The sequence below is a fragment of the Lolium rigidum genome, chromosome 2 (genome assembly GCF_022539505.1).
Source record: "Lolium rigidum isolate FL_2022 chromosome 2, APGP_CSIRO_Lrig_0.1, whole genome shotgun sequence".
Taxonomy (NCBI): domain Eukaryota; kingdom Viridiplantae; phylum Streptophyta; class Magnoliopsida; order Poales; family Poaceae; genus Lolium; species Lolium rigidum.
Genome location: NC_061509.1, coordinates 60,900,143 through 60,920,209, shown reverse-complemented (window position 1 = coordinate 60,920,209; position 20,067 = coordinate 60,900,143). Strand labels below are relative to the sequence as shown.

The 20,067-nt window shown below is 44.2% G+C and overlaps 1 long non-coding RNA gene across 1 annotated transcript; it reads left to right on the top strand.

Annotated features, from left to right (window-relative positions):
• Positions 1 to 2,339: 2,339 nt before the first annotated feature.
• Positions 2,340 to 4,161, top strand: LOC124686565. The gene is made up of 4 exons (XR_006997860.1): positions 2,340 to 2,384; positions 2,534 to 2,640; positions 3,721 to 3,857; positions 4,070 to 4,161. It is a non-coding gene; the product is annotated as an uncharacterized LOC124686565 (long non-coding RNA).
• Positions 4,162 to 20,067: the final 15,906 nt, after the last annotated feature.

Genomic DNA, 20,067 nt, shown 5'->3' with positions numbered 1-20,067 from the left:
TATGTCTAAGGATATTTGTGTTGATTACATTACGCACCATACTTAATGCAATTGTCTCGTTGCTTGCAACTTAATACCGGAAGGGGTTCGGATGATAACCTGAAAGTGGACTTTTTAGGCATAGATGCATGCTGGATGGCGGTCTATGTACTTTGTCGTAATGCCCTGATTAAATCTCATAGTACTCTTCATGATATATGTATGTGCATTGCTATGCCTTCTTTATTTGTCAATTGCCCAACTGTAATTCGTTCACCCAACGTGTTATTTATCTTATGGGAGAGACACCACTAGTGAACTGTGGACCCCGGTCTATTCTTTACATCTGAAATACAATCTACTGCAATACTTGTTCTTTACTGTTCTTCGCAAACAATCATCTTCCACACAATACGGTTAATCCTTTGTTCACAGCAAGCCGGTGAGATTGACAACCTCACTGTTACGTTGGGGCAAAGTACTTTGGTTGTGTTGTGCAGGTTCCACGTTGGCGCCGGAATCCCTGGTGTTGCGCCCCATTACATTCCGCCACCAACAACCTTCAACGTGCTTCTTGGCTCCTCCTGGTTCGATAAACTTTGGTTTCTTTCTGAGGGAAAACTTACTGCTGTGCACATCACACCTTTCTCTTGGGGTTCCCAACGGACGTGTGTCTCACGCGCATCAGAGCCTCTACTAGCAACGAAGAGCATGCAAGAACATAAACAACACATATATGATAGATTGATAATCAACTTGACATAGTATTCAATATTCATCGAATCCCAACAAACACAACATGTAGCATTACAAATAGACGATCTTGATCATGATAGGCAGCTCACAAGATCTAACATGATGGCACAATGAGGAGAAGACAACCATCTAGCTACTGCTATGGACCCATAGTCCAGGGGTGAACTACTCACACATCGATCCGGAGGCGATCATGGCGATGAAGAGCCCTCCGGGAGATGATTCCCCTCTCCGGCAGGGTGCCGGAGGCGATCTCCTGAATCCCCCGAGATGGGATTGGCGGCGGCGGCGTCACAGTAATGTTTTCCGTATCGTGGCTCTCGGTACTGGGGGTTTCACGACAAAGGCTTTAAGTAGGCGGAAGCACTACAAGAAATGTGTTGACTAGTGACCTTATGACAGTGACCACATATAAATTAGTCATAACTCTATGACTATTTCGCAACAAATGGTCGTACACCGTTTGGGAGAATCCAAACCCTAATTTTCTACGACCATTATGGTCGAAAAGTCATAACTTAGTCACATGAATTGGTCATAACATAGATGACATGGTGTACGCCCTTAATTTTAGCCGAAGACGACCAATTTAAATGGTCATGAATTCTAATTCGCGATGCCTTAAAATGATTTCTCGCCCACCTTATCTATTTTGCCTATGTGTCCTGTCCATGTGTCAACATCCGCTAAGGTGTCTTGATATCACGAGGCATTGCTCTGTTTACAAGGTCAAACTACACAACCTATCCAATAACATGTGGAACCTACTAACCTACTAGACAAGTACGATCCAGCACTGAATCTACAAGTGGGCTGCACTAAGTTGAGAGGAGGGCACACCCACCACCGACCTGCCACCTAACACGTATGCCCCACGGAACTAACATGCGGGGACCACTATCATACTAGTACTAGAAAGCAAAACTAAAAGTTATAGCCTGCTTTAGATTAGGATAGAAGAGGGGGCAAAATTTAGTAATGTACTAAGACACCTAGCTTGAGAAAAATCAATGTCATATAGGTCCTCAAAATATAGGTTCAGGTGGCAATCAAACTCCCACGTAAACTCGCTGGCGGGAACGGAAATTGCGCTGGCGGGAAGGGAAATTGGACGCGCGCCATCCGCCTCCTTTCCGTGCCATGGGGAACGAATAGTTTAGCTATGTCCCACCCACACCCCAATTGCGGGCAACTTCTTTCTTCGTTTAGTCCCCCACTCACCCGCGGGCGGCGGGCGGATGAAACCCTAACTCTTTCTCCCCTATCCTCATACGCCGCCGCCCCCTTGCAATTAGAGAAACCGCCACCACCTTGGCCCTCCCTTTCCCCACCACCGCCGCCTATCCCCGACAGCAGGAGACCCGCGTCATCTTCCGGACGCCTCGCACCTGCTTCGACATCGGCCGGTGCCCGCAGCAGACACCATGTCGCGGGACTTCCTCTTCATCTCCCATGGCGACCTCAATGCATAACATCCGGCCCTCCCCATGTAGGTAGCCACGCGGGGTCTCTGTTTCCGCCGGATCCGGCCGTTTCCTTGACCTTTCTTCTTATTTTGCATCTGTTCTGATTCGATTTGATGTCGATTTTCTATGGTGCAGCTGCGCAAGGGCAACCAGCTGTTCGAGATCGCCTGCTTCCCCAACAAGGTGCTCTCCTGGCGCACCCGCGTCGAGAAGGACGTCGACATACCACTGCTCTCTTGCGCTCTCTATCTCGTTCCGTGGATTTAATGGATGCAACGAATTTCCTACTGATTTTCCACTGAATTGCTATATTACTGTTGTGTTGCTGTCAGATATTGGAAAACGTCAAGCTCCAATTTTGTAGCAAGGAAAGGGAGGCGCAGCTGTCCTAATGCACCAGATGCACTTCGCGGTATATAACCTTACTTCCAAGGAACAGGTAGCTGCATTCTCTCTAAATATGCGGCTCTTGTATTTCGTTTTAATAGAGGATTGCGGGTTGCTTAGCATGCGTCATTTGCATCCATCACCTGCAGTGGTTAATTGTTGCTTTAGGACTAAATAAATCACATTATAGGGATATCTGACCTTCTGATTCGTGTATTATTAGAGTACTGTCTATTGACTTTGATAGCACTTCGTATCTCACCAGCATATTTAGAGCATAAGTAATGCTAGCAATACCACTATTTTATATGTCAAAATCTTCGTCTGCATGCTAGGCTCCAGCGAGCAGGAGAGGATCACTGGTTACATCATCCTTGTCTGCATGCTAGGCTCCAGCGAGCTAATCTAGTCCCATGCTTTTGTCTTTTCCTTTAAAATAGATAATAAAATGTAAACCATTGTTGACTTGTTTGCAAAAAATTCATCAATGTGACTTCTACGAATATGTTGCAGAACTAAACTCCACATTTTTCTGTAGTTGTTTGCTCGCATAGTTCATTAGAACTTCATGGTTTAGTTGCTACGTATGTAAGAGTGGTAGATAGGTTCAGTATGGAATTTATCATTCTGGGTGCAATAGTAATAGTGTTATTTGATAGGTTCAGTATGGTTTCTACAAGCCATTCTAATATTCGTGGTTATATAATTTGGAGATTTATATGCATTAAGTGGAGTTAAAAAACCCATCAGTCAACAAATTTTAGTCGCCTGCAATTGCACATGTTCTTTTGAAAAGTTGTGACAAATAACTTGAGTTCCGAGGTCATTTTTCTCGCGGTCATTTGTCTGTGATTATATACTTTGGAGATTCATGGAAAGTATCAGCTGGAGTATTACTTCTAAGTACTCTAAAGAAACTAGTCCATAGCATCTTGATTAAAAACCTTGTGAAATTTGTGTATAGTTACCTGAAGAATTGGATTTCTATTGAATATTGTCTTAAGTAAGGTTGTATAAGGCTTAATCCTTCAGTTTCAATATGGTTGTCCTTTTGAACAAACGAAGATAGTTTGGCTCCTTTAGGTAATAGACAGCAGCAACTCAATTGGTGTCTCTCTCTCTCTCTCTGCAGGCACTCATAACCATCCACGGAGGCGGAGGCCATGGAGTAGCAGACCATCCACCACACGATCGAAGATGACTGCGCCGAAGAACAGGGATGCTGAGTTCGTCAAGATCGACCATGCTACCCTCTTCGACCTCATCCTGGTATAATTTGTGACTTACGTCTCCCTTCCCACTATTTCGCTGCTTACACCACTCGTAGTATGAATCAATTTATTTGCGCATCTTCCTATAATGTTGGCCTCGAATCCTAAATTGAATGGTCTCTTCCGAGTGAGACTCACAGAATAATATTCCGTCTGATTCATATATCATATGCTTACAACTGTGTAATTCTGCTTTGGCGTTCATGTTAGGCTGACCAGAATTTCCAGGAGACGATGGTGAAGATGTTCTTGCTGTAGTTGGTTGATGCCACCTATGGCAAGATCAGCGGGATGGTCTCCATGCTAGGTGACCCCAAGGTACATATACTGTGTATTGGCAAAGTTGAATCATTCATGTGCTCATGTCCAGGGTTCAGTAGGCTTGTTCGCACACATGGCGAATGACCTGTGACAAGTCAGGCTGATGTATGGTTGTTGACTCAGTTAGGCCATTGCAATTTACTAAAGATGGAGCTTCACAAATTGAGAGCCATAAGCATGTTTGAAGTTTATTTACTGGTTCTGTTATGTGTACACGTCTCTTAGGTTTAGTCTGGTTCTTTTTAGTTTTTACATTGCTTTGCTTTGATAGTTGTCCCTAATACCCATGGTTCTTTTTACATTGCTTTGCTTTGATAGCTGTCCCTAATACAATAATTATTTCTTTTTGTGTATGTACATTGATGTAGGGTAATATAAGTCAGAAGTATGACCACTTTGAAGTGAAGGCCTAGTTTAGTAATAGTACTTAACTATGGTAGGTTGTAATAAAATACAGATCTAAAGTAATAGTATCTTTTCTGATTTATCTGGAAGTCTACATCTTAATGTCATGTGCTATCGTGATCTAAACTGTACTATCTCTGCCAATCAGCATAGAACGATTAGTTGTAAGAAATGTAATAGCATGGGCTTGAAATATACTCTGCAACCTAGCTGCATGAGTATGCATGGGTGCACGGAAAGTAGCCTGTTATATTTATTTGCCCAACTCCAGTTCTTTTTTTGGGAACTACTTTGCATTTTCCTCTTTCGAGTAGGGTGAATGAACCATACATGGATAGTGTGCTGCATTTGGTCCTTTACTTGATCTGCGAAAAGTATCTCCATACTAGCTGAACATCTCGAGTAGGGTGAATGAACCATATATGTTCTTGTGGTTCACGTTGTTGATCTTAAATTGAAATTGCTTTTAGTGTTCTGCAAACTATTGTAAAATCAAGAATCTTATGATCATCTCTATATTCAGTATATGCTCCTCTGCAAATCAAGAGCATCAAGCAAAGTAATTTGTATTCTAGTTTGAAGCACCCCTTCTTGCTGCTGAAATAGTAAAACTTTGCACAATACATTTTTGTCTTGCAGATGTATAAGATGTGCCATTTCTACTCTCTCCTCTTAGTCGTGCTTCTTTTAATATCATTGTTGCCTCCTCTCCTGAAATGAAATGCCATTGTGTGCAGTAGTATCTATAGAATACTGGAAGTACTTTTATAATTAAATTGCCGAGTTGATTTGCTTTATTTTAGGTATTCCCTTCATCGCGGATAAAAATGTGGTGTTTCCTCTTTTACGGGAGCTCGGGGCCTATGAAATTTGTAGTGTGAAGCCGCAAAGCCCCATCTCCAAGTGCAATCTCTTGCTCTTCCTCGGCCCCGTGGGAGGTGCCTTGTATAATGTCGAGCACCTGGTTAACCTTCATCGGCCACAACCCCACGAGATAGGCCTCAAGGTTTGTGCCCTCCTCTCTTTCTAAATTACTGAAATGAAAATGGTAGACTGGATGTTGGCTCATCCTGGGCCTCATTAAGTCTTCGAGTAGTTCCTCTCAACCTAGTACTACGTTTTATTTCCTTCTAAGCCCATAACTTGTTGCTTGCTTCTCTCGATGCACCGCAACGAATGTTCTCGTGTAGCAATCAACGGTGTTTGCTGTGCTAAATTATTGATGTGCCAACAGATGATGACCTTACTCCGGCGTTTTGTTATTTCGGGGGCTGGTCGTTGTTGGTGGAAGTCCGCAGATGAAGCTAGAACCTTCTTGTTTTTTCAAGGCGTTTTCTTCTTATTTGTAGATAGTTATAGTTAAAACATTTTGTTATATTTTCGTAGCTGGATACTTGTCGTGAACTGTGCATGATTGTAATGTACCACTGTTATCTGAAATATTATTTGATAATTGGCTTTTGAATCAATGGAACTTCATGTTATTGATTCTGACTAAATTGTTAGTTGTTAATGTCTGAAATTTAAAATAAATAACACAAAGGTATAGGTCAAAAGTAGAATGGTTTGAAATGTTGGGCTCGGCCCATGTAGGATAGCAGCATTGTTGGGCTCGGCCCATGTGAAGCACCAAATTGGACTGAGCTGATTTTGATTTAGGACCATTTCGTTTGGTCATCAATACGCCACGTAGGATTGGCCACATCGGATCTGATGTGGATAAGCCATATCGCCCATGACCAAAAAATTGGTCGTAGAATCTACGACCATCTATTTTGGTCGTAGTCCTCTATGACCAATACAAAATAAAGGTCGTTGTGAGCCGTCAGTGACGCTCAACTGGCGACCAACAGTTTTTGGTCATGGCGTGGTCATAAATTGCGCACAATGACCTTCACGTGACCAATATGGAGGGTCGTGAGTCAACACATTTCTTGTAGTGAAGGGTAGGTTTAGGGGCGACACGAGGGCCCCACACAACAGGGCGGCGCGGGCCCAGCCCTGGCCGCGCGGCCCTGGCGTGGCGGCGCCTCGTCGCCCCACTTCGTAATCCTTTCGGTCTTCTGTAAGCTTCGTCGAAAAATAAGACCCTGGGCGTTGATTTCGTCCAATTCCGAGAATATTTATTTTGTAGGATTTCGAAACCAAAAACAGCGAGAAAACAAGAATCGGCTCTTCGGCATCTCGTCAATAGGTTAGTGCCGGAAAATGCATAATAATGACATAAAGTGTGTATAAAACATGTGAGTATCATCATAAAAGTAGCATGGAACATAAGAAATTATAGATACGTTTGAGACGTATCAGGGACCCATCGGCCAGCCATGGAAAAAAAATCCAAGAAAGGAAACAATTATCGTACAGAGAAGCTGACATGTGGGACGCTTTTTGCAGCAGCGTCCTCAACTTTAACAAAGGCGGCAGGGGATCGAAAGAAAAAACAAAGTTGCCAGAAATCAGCGGTCAAAAATAAATCCAAGAAATGAAATGTTTATTGTTCATAGAGGCTGACATGTGGGAACCACGAGCCAGTAGCGTCCTCAATGTTTCAAAGGCGGCAGGGGATCGGAAAAAAGGCAAGTGACCATATATCAGGTGCCAAAAATAATCCAAGGAAAGAAACTTTTATTGTACATAGAGGATGACATATGGGTCCCGTTTTGCAGGAGCGGTCTCACCGTTTCCAAGGCGGCACTGGATCGAAAAAAAAGAAAGGAAAGGTTTATCGTTCAGAGAGGCTGAGATGTGGGACCCATGGGCCAGCAGCGTCCTCTTAGTTTCAAAGGCGACAGGGGATAAAAAAAGGAAAATAGCCAGTAATTAGGGTAAAAAATAAATCAAACAAAGGAAACTTTTACTGTTCATAGAGGTCGACAGGGACCCCCGAGCCAGCAGTGTCTCAACGTTTCAGAGGCGGCATGAGATCGAAAGAAAAAGGCAAATACCAAGAAATTATGGGTCAATAATAAATCAAACAAAGTAAAGGTTTATTGTTCATAGAGGCTGACATGTGGGACCCCTGAGCCGGCAGCGTCCCCAACGTGTTAAAGGCGGCGAAGATCGAAAGACAAAGGCCAAAAATCAGTTGGTAAAAAAATCGAAGAAAAGAAACACTTACCGTTACGAGAGGTCGACATGCGGGACCTATGAGGCAGCGAGCATCCTCAACGATTCCAAGGCGGCGGGGATCAAAAGGGGTCAAAAATAAATCCATCATAGGAAACTTTTATTGTTCATAGAGGATGTGGGACCGACCCGCCGATAGCGTCCTCATCGTTTCAAAGGGGGCAGGGGATCAAAAGAAAACGGCAAATAGCCAGAAATTAGGGGTAAAATATAAATCCAATGAAGGACACTTTTATTGTTCATAGAGGATGACATGCGGGACCCATGAGCCAGCAGCTTCCTCAACGTTTCAAAGACGGCATGAGATCGAAAGGAAAAGGAAAGTGACCAAATATCAGGAGCCAAAAATAATCCAAGAAAAGAAACTTTATTGTCCATAGAGGATGACATGCGGGTCCCATTTTGCAGCAGCGGTCTGAACGTTTCAAAGTCGGCATTAGATCGAAAGAAAAAGACAAGTGCCAAATATCAGGAGCCAAAATAATCCAAGAAAAGAAACTTCTATTGTACATAGAGGATGACATGCGGGTCCCATTTTGCAGCAGCGGTCTCAACGTTTCCAAGGCGGCACGGGACCAAAAGAAAAAGGAAGTAGCCAGAAATAAGGGTGTCAAAAAAATCCAAGAAAAGGAATATTTCAATAAGGCTGCTTCTGGCCATCTGGGCCTTCAAACTATCCCGTTGGACGCCTTTTGATTCGTACAATTTCAACCCATTCCAAAACAGGAAAGTCCTATGCCTCGCAAAAACAAAAAAACAAGGAGATTCAACATATAAGTTTGTTTATGTAAAAATAAAGATTTAATTTATCCCTTTGCAATAGCTCAGAGCAAAATACATTGTTTATTGTCTGCAAAATAATCAAGATATCACATGTTTCTTATACGGGGAGGCTGACATCGGGGACCCATGAGCCAGCAGCGTCGTCAACATTTTAAAGGCGGCAGGGGATGGAAAGAAAAAATAAACCAAAAATATGTTGGTACAAAATCCAAGAAAAGAAACATTTTCGTTCTGAGAGGATAACATGCGGGACCCATGAGGTAGCAGCATCCTCAATGTTTAATGTTATAGGCTGACATGTGGGACCCGTGAGCCAGCAGCGTCCTCAACGTTTTAAAGGCGGCAGGAAATCGAAAGAAAAAATAAGCCAAAAATCATTTGGTATTCAAAATCCAAGAAAAGAAACATTTACCGTTCTGAGAGGATGACATGCGGGACCCATGAGGCAGCAGCATTCTCAACGATTCCAAGGCGGCAGGGGATCAAAAGAAAAAAAGGAAATATCCAGAAATTAATTAGGCGTTCAAAATAAATCCATCAAAGGAAAGTTTTATAATTCATAGAGGATGACATGTGGGACCGACCTGCCAACAACGTCCTCATTGTTTCAAAGGGGCGGGAGATCAAAAGAAAAAGGCAAATAGCCAGAAATTAGGGGTAAAAAATAACTCCAAGAAAGGAAACTTTTATTGTTCGTAGAGGATGACATGCGGGGCCCATGAGCCAGCAGCTTACTTAACGTTTCAAAGGCGGCATGAGATCGAAAGAAAAAGGCAAGTGACAAAATATCAGGAGCCAAAGATAATCCAAGAAAAGAAACTTTATTTACATAGAGGATGACATGCGGGTCCCATTTTGTAGCAGTGGTCCCAACGTTTCAAATGCGGCTTGAGATCAAAAGAAAAAGAAAGTAGACAGAAATTAGGGGTAACAAAAACTCCAAGAAAGGAAAGCTTTATCGTTCATACAGGCTGACATGTGGGACCTATGAGCCAGCAGCTTACTCAACGTTTCCAAGGCGGCAGGGGATCAAAAGAAAAAGGAAATAGCCAAAAATCAGACGGTGAAAAAAATCCAAGAAAATAAACTTTGATAGCACATAGAGGATGACATGCGGGTCCCGTGAGCCAGCAGGTTCCTCAACGTTTTCAAAGGCGGCATGAGATCGAAAGAAATAGGCAAGTGACCAAAAATCAGAGGGTGAAACATAATCCAAGAAAAGAAACTTTTATTGTACATAGAGGATGACATGTGGGTCCCATTTTGCAGCAGCGGTCCCAACGTTTCAAATGCGGCTTGAGATCAAAAGAAAAAGAAAGTAGCCAGAAATTAGGTGGTCAAAAAAATCCAAGAAAATAAAGTTTATGGACATAGAGGATGACATGCGGGTCCCATGAGCCAACAGCTTACTCAACGTTTCCAAGGCGGCAGGGGATCAAAAGAAAAAGGAAATAGCCAAAAATCAGAGGGTGAAAAAAAACCAAGAAAATGAACTTTTATAGTACATAGAGGATGACATGCGGGTCCCATGAGCTAGCAGGTTCCTCAACGTTTCAAACGTGGCATGAGATCGAAAGAAAAAGGCAAGTGACCAAATATCAGGAGCCAAAAATCAGAGGGTGAAAAAAATCCAAGAAAATAAACTTTTATAGCACATAGAGGATGACTTGCGGGTCCCATGAGCCAGCAGGTTCCTCAACGTTACAAACGTGGCATGAAATCAAAATAAAAAGGCAAGTGCCAAATATCAGGAGCCAAAAATAATCCAAGAAAATAAATTTTATTGTACATAGAGGATGACATGCGGGTCCCATTTTGCAGCAGCGGTCTCAACGTTTCCAAGGCGGCATAGGACCAAAACAAAAATGAAGTAGCCAGAAATCAGGGGGTGAAAAAAATCATGGAAAAGAAATATTTCAATTGGGCTGCATCTGGACATCTGGGCCTTCGAACTATCCTGATGGGCCTTTTGACTCGTACAATTTCAGCCCACTCCAAAACAGGAAAGTTCGGATTTTTCCAAAAAAAAAAAGGAAAATCCTATGCTTCGCAAAAACAAAAAACAAGGAGATTCAACATATAAGTTTGTTTATGTAAAAATAAAGATTTAATTTATCCGTTTGCAATAGCTCAGAGCGCAATACACTGTTTATTGTCTGCAAAATAATCAAGATATCACATGTTTCTTGTACGGGGAGGCTGACATCGGGGACCCATGAGCCAGCAGCGTCGTCAACATTTTAAAGGCGGCAGGGGATGGAAAGAAAAAATAAACCAAAAATCCGTTGGTAAAAAAATCCAAGAAAAGGAACATTTTCGTTCTGAGAGGATGACATGCGGGACCGTGAGCCAGCAGCGTCCTCAACGTTTTAAAGGCGGCAGGAGATCGAAAGAAAAAATAAGCAAAAAATCATTTGGTAAACAAAATCCAAGAAAAGAAACATTTACCGTTATGAGAGGATGACATGCGGGACCCATGAGGCAGCGAGCATCCTCAACGATTCCAAGGCGGCGGGGGATCAAAAGAAAAAAAAGGAAATATCCGAGAAATTAATTAGGGGTTCAAAATAAATCCATCAAAGGAAACTTTTATTGTTCATAGAGGATGACATGTGGGACCGACCTACCAACGAGCGTCCTCATCGTTTCAAAGGGGGCGAGGAGATCAAAAGAAAAAGGCAAATAGCCGAGAAATTAGGGGTCAAAAATAACTCCAAGAAAGGAAACTTTTATTGTTCGTAGAGGATGACATGCGGGACCCATGAGCCAGCAGCTTACTCAACATTTCAAAGGCGGCATGAGATCGAAAGAAAAAGGCAAGTGACAAAATATCAGGAGCCAAAGATAATCCAAGAAAAGAAACTTTATTGTACATAGAGGATGACATGCGGGTCCCATTTAGCAGCAGCGGTCTCAACGTTTCAAATGCGACTTGAGATGAAAAAAAAGAAAGTTGATTGTACATAGAGGATGACATGCGGGTCCCATGAGTCAGCAGCTTACTCAAACGTTTCCAAGGCGGCAGGGGATCAAAAGAAAAAATCCAAGAAAAAAACTTTTATAGTACATACGAGGATGACATGCGGGTCCCATGAGCCAGCGGAGTTCCTCAACGTTTTCAAAGGCGGCATGAGATCGAAAGAAAAAGGCAAGTGACCAAAAATCAGAGGGTGGAAAATAATCCAAGAAAAGAAACTTTTATTGTACATACAGGATGACATGCGGGTCCCATTTTGCAGCAGCGGTCCCAACGTTTCAAATGCGATTTGAGATCAAAAGAAAAAAGAAAGTAGCCAGAAATTAGGGGGTCAAAAAATCCAAGAAAAGAAAGTTGATGGACATAGAGGATGACATGCGGGTCCCATGAGCCTGCAGGTTCCTCAACGTTTTAAACGTGGCATGAGATCGAAAGAAAAAGGCAAGTGACCAAATATCAGGAGCCAAAAATAATTCAAGAAAAGAAACTTGATTGTACATAGAGGATGACATGCGGGTCCCATTTAGCAGCAGCGGTATCACCGTTTGAGAGGCTGCACGGGATCGAAAGAAAAAGGCAAGTGACCAAATATCAGGAGCCAAAAATAATTCAAGAAAAGAAAGTTTTATAATACATAGAGGATGACATGCGGGTCCCATTTAGCAGCAGCGGTCTCACCATTTGGGAGGCGGCAGGGGATCGAAAGAAAAAGGTAAGTGACCAAATATGAGGTGCCAAAAAAATCCAAGAAAAGAAAGTTTTATAGTACATAGAGGATGACATGCGGGTCCCATTTAGCAGACAGTGGTATCACCATTTGAGAGGCGGCGAGGGATCGAAAGAAAAAGGCAAGTGACCAAATATGAGGTGCCAAAAAAACTCCAAGAAAAGAAAGTTGATTGCACATAGAGGATGACATGCGGGTCCCATTTAGCAACAGCGGTCTCAACGTTTCCAAGGCGGCAAGGGATCAAAAGAAAAAGGAAGTAGCCGGAAATCGGGGGTCAAAAAATCCAAGAATAGAACGAATTTTGGTTCATAGAGGATGACATGCGGGACCCATGATCCTGCATCGTAAACGGCTCGATCGGAGAGCGTTGAACGAGATGGCGCGATCGAGAAAAAAAACAATGTCAGAGAGGCTGCCATCTGGGCCCTACATCCCTGGGCGGTGCGGATTTGCGTTGACTCGGCCGGCGAACCCGAGATTTCGAGATGCACCACGTCCCGGGCCACCATACGCGACGTTTTGGCCGTTTTCGTCGGGCTAGGTGGCCTCAAAAACGAGAAAAAAAACGTTTTGACATGCACAACGGAGAGACCAAAAATCGTCGGCCATGGTACACCAGCAACCACGGCGCGACTTCAACTTCGTCGGCCATGGCAACTTTTCTTGTAGTGTGTTCGCCACTCATTACCTAGCGGGACCTGCCCGTGCCTGGTGGACCAGCACCCGTGCCATGAATGCCGGACAGATCATGACTTGGGCAGATTTCAAGCTCAAGTTCAGCAATATCACGTGCCCCCGGGTCTGATTAAGAAGATGAGGGATGAGTTCCGGGAACTCAAGCGAGGGTAGGATGTCGGTGGTGGAATACCGCGACAGGTTTCTCACCTTGTCAAGGTACGCCCCGAATGAGACCGCACCACAGAGAAAAGGAAGGAAAGATTCCTGAACGGACTGCACGACGAGATGCAGACTGTGCTAGTCAACATCCCTTTGCCGACCTTGAAGCCCTGGTGGATTCCGCCATCCAGATGGAGGGAAAACTCCACCAAGCCAACGAGAACCGCAAACGCCGCATGATGCACCAGAGTGGGCCCAGCCAATACCCCAAGGTATCGCCCCAGCCTCAAGCGGAGGTTTCGCCCCAAGGAACAACAAGCCCCATATGTAGTTGTCACGTCCGGGTTTTCAGAACCGGAGTGGAGGACACCCTAGGCCAGGAGGCCACAACAACAGCAACCCCCATGCCAACCACAACCCCAACTTCAACCGTGCACCGATGAGAGCCCCAGGCAACAACAACCCCAATACTGCTCCAAGGACTAGGAGCAACGCTGTCCCCGTAACCCCCAAGGACAAGTCAACAGTGACTTGTTATGAATGCGGAACAGTGGGACACTACTCCAACGAGTGCCCCAAGAAGTTAGCCAAGACCACCCCCAACACCGCTGCACCTGCTCAGCAGCAACGCCGTGTCTCCACCGGCAGAAAGTTCACCCCCAACAACCACAACGGCCGCATCTTTCACATGAGTGCGGAAGAAGCTCAGGAAGCACCAGATGTTGTACTGGGTATGTTATCTGTTAACTCAGTACCTGCAAGAGTGTTGTTTGATTCTGGAGCATCGCATTCGTTTGTCACTGAAGATTTTGCATGCACTAGTAAAATTCAACCAATCAGTTTGAAGCATGTCATGATAGTTCAAATACCTGGTTCAACAACAAAATCTAGAAAAATTTGCAAAGATGTGCCCATCGGAATTCATGAGATAGATTTTTATGCAAATTTGATTGTTTTGGGAGCAAAAGGTTTGGAAGTAGTACTGGGTATGGATTGGATGTCCAAACACCATGGATTGATTGATTGTGCCAAGAAGGCCATCACCATGACTAGTAGCACCAGAGTATTAGTAGAACACATATCTGAAAGGCTGCCCGGAAAGTTTACCTGCAACCAGAGTTTAGCCAAGCCAACTTTGGATCAAATTAGGGTCGTCTGTAGATACCCCGATGTGTTTCCTGATGATCTACCCGGTATGCCCCCAGATCGGTATATCGAGTTTGTCATTGAGTTAATCCCTGGAACAGGACCTATAGCCCAGAGAGCCTATAGTATGAACCCGACAGAGCTAGTGGAACTGAAAAAGCAACTAGATGATATGCTAGCCAAAGGTTTGATTCAACCAAGTGCATCACCCTGGAGATCACCAGTTTTGTTTGTGGACAAAAAGGACGGTGCCACTCGTTTATGTACGGATTACCGTAAGCTTAACGATGTCACCATCAAGAATAAATACCCCTTGCCAAAGATAGAAGACCTGTTTGACCAGTTGATCGGTGCCACCGTGTTCTCTAAGATTGATCTTAGGACTGGTTATCATCAGCTGAAGATCCATGCAACGGATATCCCAAAGACTGCCTTCACCACCAGATATGGGTTGTATGAGTACAACGTCATGTCATTTGGATTAACCAATGCCCCCGCTTATTTCATGAACCTCATGAACAAGATCTTCATGAACTTTTTGGATAAGTTTGTCGTTGTCTTCATCGACGACATCCTTATCTACTCCAAATTAGAAGAAGAACGTGAGCAACATTTGGAGGTTATCTTAGAAAGCCTTAGGCAGCACAAGTTCTACGCCAAGTTCAGCAAGTGTGAGTTTTGGTTGAAGGAAGTAGGATTCCTGGGACATATCTTGTCTGCAGGAGGAATTGCCGTAGATCCCGCCAAGATCAAGACCGTTGCAGAATGGAAAGTCCCAACCACTCAGACCGAGGTCCGCGCATTTCTTGGATTAGCGAGGATATTACCGCAGATTTGTTGAAGGATTTTCAAGCATCGCAAGACCGATGACTCAAGCTGTTGAAGAAGGACTAGAAGTTTGAATGGACGGACAAATGTGAAGAGAGCTTCCAGAAGCTCAAGGCAAGATTAACCACAGCCCCAATCCTAATCATGCCGGACATCACCAAGCCATTCAACATCTATTGTGACGCATCCAAGATTGGTCTTGGATGTGTGTTGATGCAAGAAGGCAAGGTGATATCTTATCTGTCTAGACAACTAAAGCAACATGAGCAGAATTATCCAACCAATGACTTAGAGCTTGCTGCCGTAGTTTTAGCCCTGAAAGTTTGGCGTCATTACCTCATGGGTAATCGATGCGAGATCTACTCAGATCACAAGAGCATGAAGTATATTTTCACTCAGAAGGAGCTGAACATGAGGCAGAGAAGATGGATAGAATTGATTAAGGATTATGACCTAGAAATTCACTACCACCCCGGCAAGGCCAATGTGGTAGCGGATGCTTTGAGTAGACAGCCGTGTCAGTTGAACTCCATGATCGCAGCAGAACAACCTAGCCTATATCAAGAGTTTGAGCAGTTTAGACTGGAGCTAGTTAGTGAAGGATACCTAGCAAGCATTGAGCTTCAGCCTACTTTGATTAGCCAGATCAAGGAAGCCCAGAAAGGAAATGCTAGCATTGACGGAATCAAGAGCCAAATAGCTGCAGGAAAGGCACCGGGATTCACCGAAGATGAAGAAGGAGTGCTTTGATACAACGGACGCTTATGTGTGCCATCAGATTCAGAGTTGAAGCAAGTCATCCTGAAGGAAGCCCACGACACCCTTTACTCCATTCATCCCGGAGGAACCAAGATGTATCAAGATTTGAAGGAACAATTTTGGTGGCATGGAATGAAGCGAGAGATCGGAAGCTACATCGCTAAGTGTGATATCTGTAAGAGAGTCAAAGCGAGAACATCAACGACCCGCAGGATCGTTGCAACCGTTGCGGATTCCGGAATGGAAGTGGGATTCTAATGGACTTCATCACCGGACTCGCCCAAATCAAGCAAAGGAAATGATTCTATTTGGGTAGTGGTCGATAGATTAACCAAGGTAGACCATTTCATCCCCGTCAAGACCACTTATCAAGGCCCTAAGCTAGCTGAGTTATACATCTCAAGAATAGTCGCCCTGCACGGAACCCCAAAGTCAATTGTGTCAGATAGAGGATCCCAATTCACCTCCAGTTACCGCGAAAGTACATGAAGGACTAGGAACCGGCTGAATTTCAGCACAGCATATCACCCGCAGACTGATGGACAGACTGAAAGAGTCAACCAGATATTGGAAGATATGTTGAGAGCATGTGTACTGGAATATGGATCCAAGTGGGAAGACTGCCTACCTTACGCAGAATTCTCGTACAACAACAGTTACCAAGCCAGCTTACAAATGGCCCCCTTTGAAGCTCTGTACGGAAGGAAGTGTCGTACCCCTTTGAATTGGTCGGAAGTCGGAGAGAGCCAAGTCTTTGGACCAGATGTTCTCCGAGAAGCTGAAGAAAAGGTGCACAAGATCCGCGAATACCTCAAGACTGTGCAATCAAGACAGAAGAGTTACGCCGACAAGAGACGCCGAGAGATGACCTTCGAGATCGGAGATTTTGTCTATCTTAAAGTATCACCCCTCAAAGGAATGCAGAGATTCCAGCTTAGAGGAAAGCTTGCACCTCGATATGTTGGACCCTTCAAAGTTCTGAGTCGCCGTGGATAAGTATCTTATCAACTGGAACTGCCAGAAGAAATGTCGGCTGTGCACGACGTGTTTCACATCTCCTTACTCCGGAAGTGCTTGGAAGTGCCAGAGAAGATCGAGGTTTTCAAGAACATTGATCACAGATCGGTGGATATCAACAAGGACTTGACGTATTGCGAAGTACCTATTCGCATCCTGGAAGAAGCTTTCGAACCACCCGCACCGGGAGTATCAAGTTCACGAAGATTCAATGGAGCAACCATACCGAAGACGAAGCCACTTGGGAGCGAGAAGACTACATGAGGACTGAATTCCCGGATCTCTTTAGTACCTAGTTTTTCTTTAAGATCTCGGGACGAGATCTTTTGTAAGGGGAAGGTTTTGTAACATCCAAAATTTCCATAAATAAAGAAAAGGAGTTTCCAATATTCCAAAAATGAGAACCAACAAAAACTTTTATTAATACATGTGCTATGCATAGTACCCATGTTTAATTCTTGTGCTATTTCCATGATGCTTGTATGTGTGCCTAGCAATGATGCTAAACCCTAACATATGATCCAAGGATCAAGAAAAGAGAAAGGAAAAAAGAAATAGAAAAATAACAAATTCAATACATGCATATGCTTATGGACATTTTGCAAAACTTTGATCTAGGCCAATTTGGCTTGTGACATTGTTTGTACAATGTTACTAAACACTTAATAACACTTTTTGAATCAAATAAACTCAAATCAAATCAAATTTGAAATCAAATTATGCTCACATGAGATAATGGTCAAATCTGCCAATTTTAACATGACACCTACTTTGAGCCTCTGTATTAAGAGATTTTGAAACTAAACCACCTCAACTCTTGGCACCTCATTCAAGACCACATCAAGGTGAACAACTTTGCTCAAACACACCTCTGCAAATTCTTGCTAGATTACAAATTATGATCAAGCAAAGTAGCAACATTGAAACAAAAACAAGATCATACACAATTTGAAATTTTGCAAATCAACTCAATTTTGAGCACCACCACCATCATTATGCTTCAAATATTATATGATTTGACTCCACCAAAATTCACCGAAAAATTCCAAAATTACTTTCTTGCGGCCATTTTACCGAGCACCTTGTGTGCACCATATCCACCAACTCTCTACACTCAAAAACCCAGCGGTTTATTGCCCTAACCATCAACCCTAGGTCATCATCAGTACTCTCTCTCTCACTCCTTGCATCATGCCAGGACCAGAGACACCCTCTTTTGTACAAAATATGCATGAACTATGTCATGTCGTGGCATGACATGAGCACACACATGCCCTCTCTCCCTCTGGTCAATTCCATCGTGCACAACCATGTCAACGCTCTCCTCCTCACTCTCCTGGACCAGCCGGTGCTCACCATCGACCGAGAGGACCAGCACACGCGCCAGCCCGAGCGTGCCCGGTGGCGCCCACGACGCGCCGGAGCGCGCCGCGACAAGCCCCGGACGCGCCGGAGCGTCCACCGTCCCTCGTCACCCTCGTCCTCCCCTTGACCCCTCCGCGCGCACACGCACTCCACGGTGATCCGACAACTCCCCGGACACGCTCACATGTGCCGGAGAGGACGGTGGCCGTTGTCACCATCGACGACTTCCGCCGCGGTACCGTGCGCCTCCGTCACGCGCCCTCGTCCTCGTCGCTGCATCATTTTCACCGCCGTCAAGCGCTGCGTCACCGCACCGACCCCGCCAACTCGCCTGCGTCGGCGCCGGCCCCTCCGCGCCCCTATAGCGATGTCGCCATAATCGCCACCTCCGCGGCCGCCTCGGCCTCGCCCGGCCCGCTATAAAAGGAGCCCCTCCTCGCTCGATTTCTTCACACCGCAAGCTTCCCCTCGATCTCCTCTCTCACTCTCCTCGTCCACTCGCCGCTCCACATTAGTCACCAGCGCCGCCCAATTTCACCGCCGGAGCCCGTGAAGCCGCCGCGGAAGGAGGAGACGCCAGAAGCCACCCCGGAGCTGCCGTTTGTTCCTGGAGCCTCGCCGTCGTCCACAACACCGCCGCAGCACCTCTCCGACGATCACCACGCCGCCGGTGAGCCGCCGACCCCCTGGTCTCGCCGCGCCAGTGCCGTCTCTCGCCGGAGATGACGACGTCCGTGCGCCGTCCGATCCCCATCTAATCCAACGCCCCAGAATAGCCCATACCGTTTCGCTTGTTAAGTGAGACTGACAGGTGGAGCCCGCTGTCAGGCGGCCTGCTCGTGCGAGACGCGAAGTGGGCCGGCCCGTTTTATTTTTCTATCTGTGGCCCAGCTAGTTTCCCGCCTAAGCCCAATTCGTTTAATTTCAAACATTTCGAATTAGTTAATTTGCTTACTGGTTCCATTTTCAAAATTGCATAGAAATAAATCTACTTGGCCAAATTTAATAAATTTTATATATTTGGAAAGCTTTGAAAATTATCTAAATAACTACCCTGGTCTCAACCCTAGATTCGTTATAAAAATAATGTGAAAAAAATAACAAGGTAGCCTTTTGCAAATTCAAACAATTATTAAAAATCAACCCTAAGTGATTTTGAGTTGATTCCAACTCTCATAAACCACATTTCACATACTCTACTTAGATATGTAAAAATATCACCTAGTTGTTTGTATGATCATGGTCTAGATTAAGTAATGGCTTTATGGCTCTATCTAGTCCATTTATATTGTCGAAACTATTTATTAAATCATATGAGAAGTATTTCTCTCATTTAAATCTTGTCTCAAGTAACTCAACATGAGGTAGTGACCATGGTCTATATAATCTTATATTGAATTATTTGAGATATTAAATTATGGCTATGTAGTATTAAAGGTGTTATTGATGTTGTACGGGAATAGTGTATCCTATTGCCGTTCGTCATCATCGTGAAGCCCGAATAAGGGCCTATGTCGGTATTTCCGGCCATAAAAAATATTATTGTGCAGTTTGTGAATCTAATATTTTCTCCGTATTATGTCTTCTACAATGGCTTTGAGAAATCAGCGTGTCCTTAAAACGTTGTTCTTTTTGTTTAACTAGGTATCCTTTTTTTTTATAATCAATACCACATATATTTATAATAACAAATAGTACATAGTAGAGATACACGAGCTGACTCCAACGATTATACAAAATAAAGTCTAAAAGATACTAACAAATTTTCGAGGTCTTCAAATTCTTTCTTCTTCCAGAAGACAATCTTGTACTCTTCGGAAGGCAGTCAAAGATAGATAACAAACCATAAAGCTGTAAATACCGACAAAGGTTCTCCTATAATTTTAAATTGAGCCGCAATACCAAGGCTGTGTG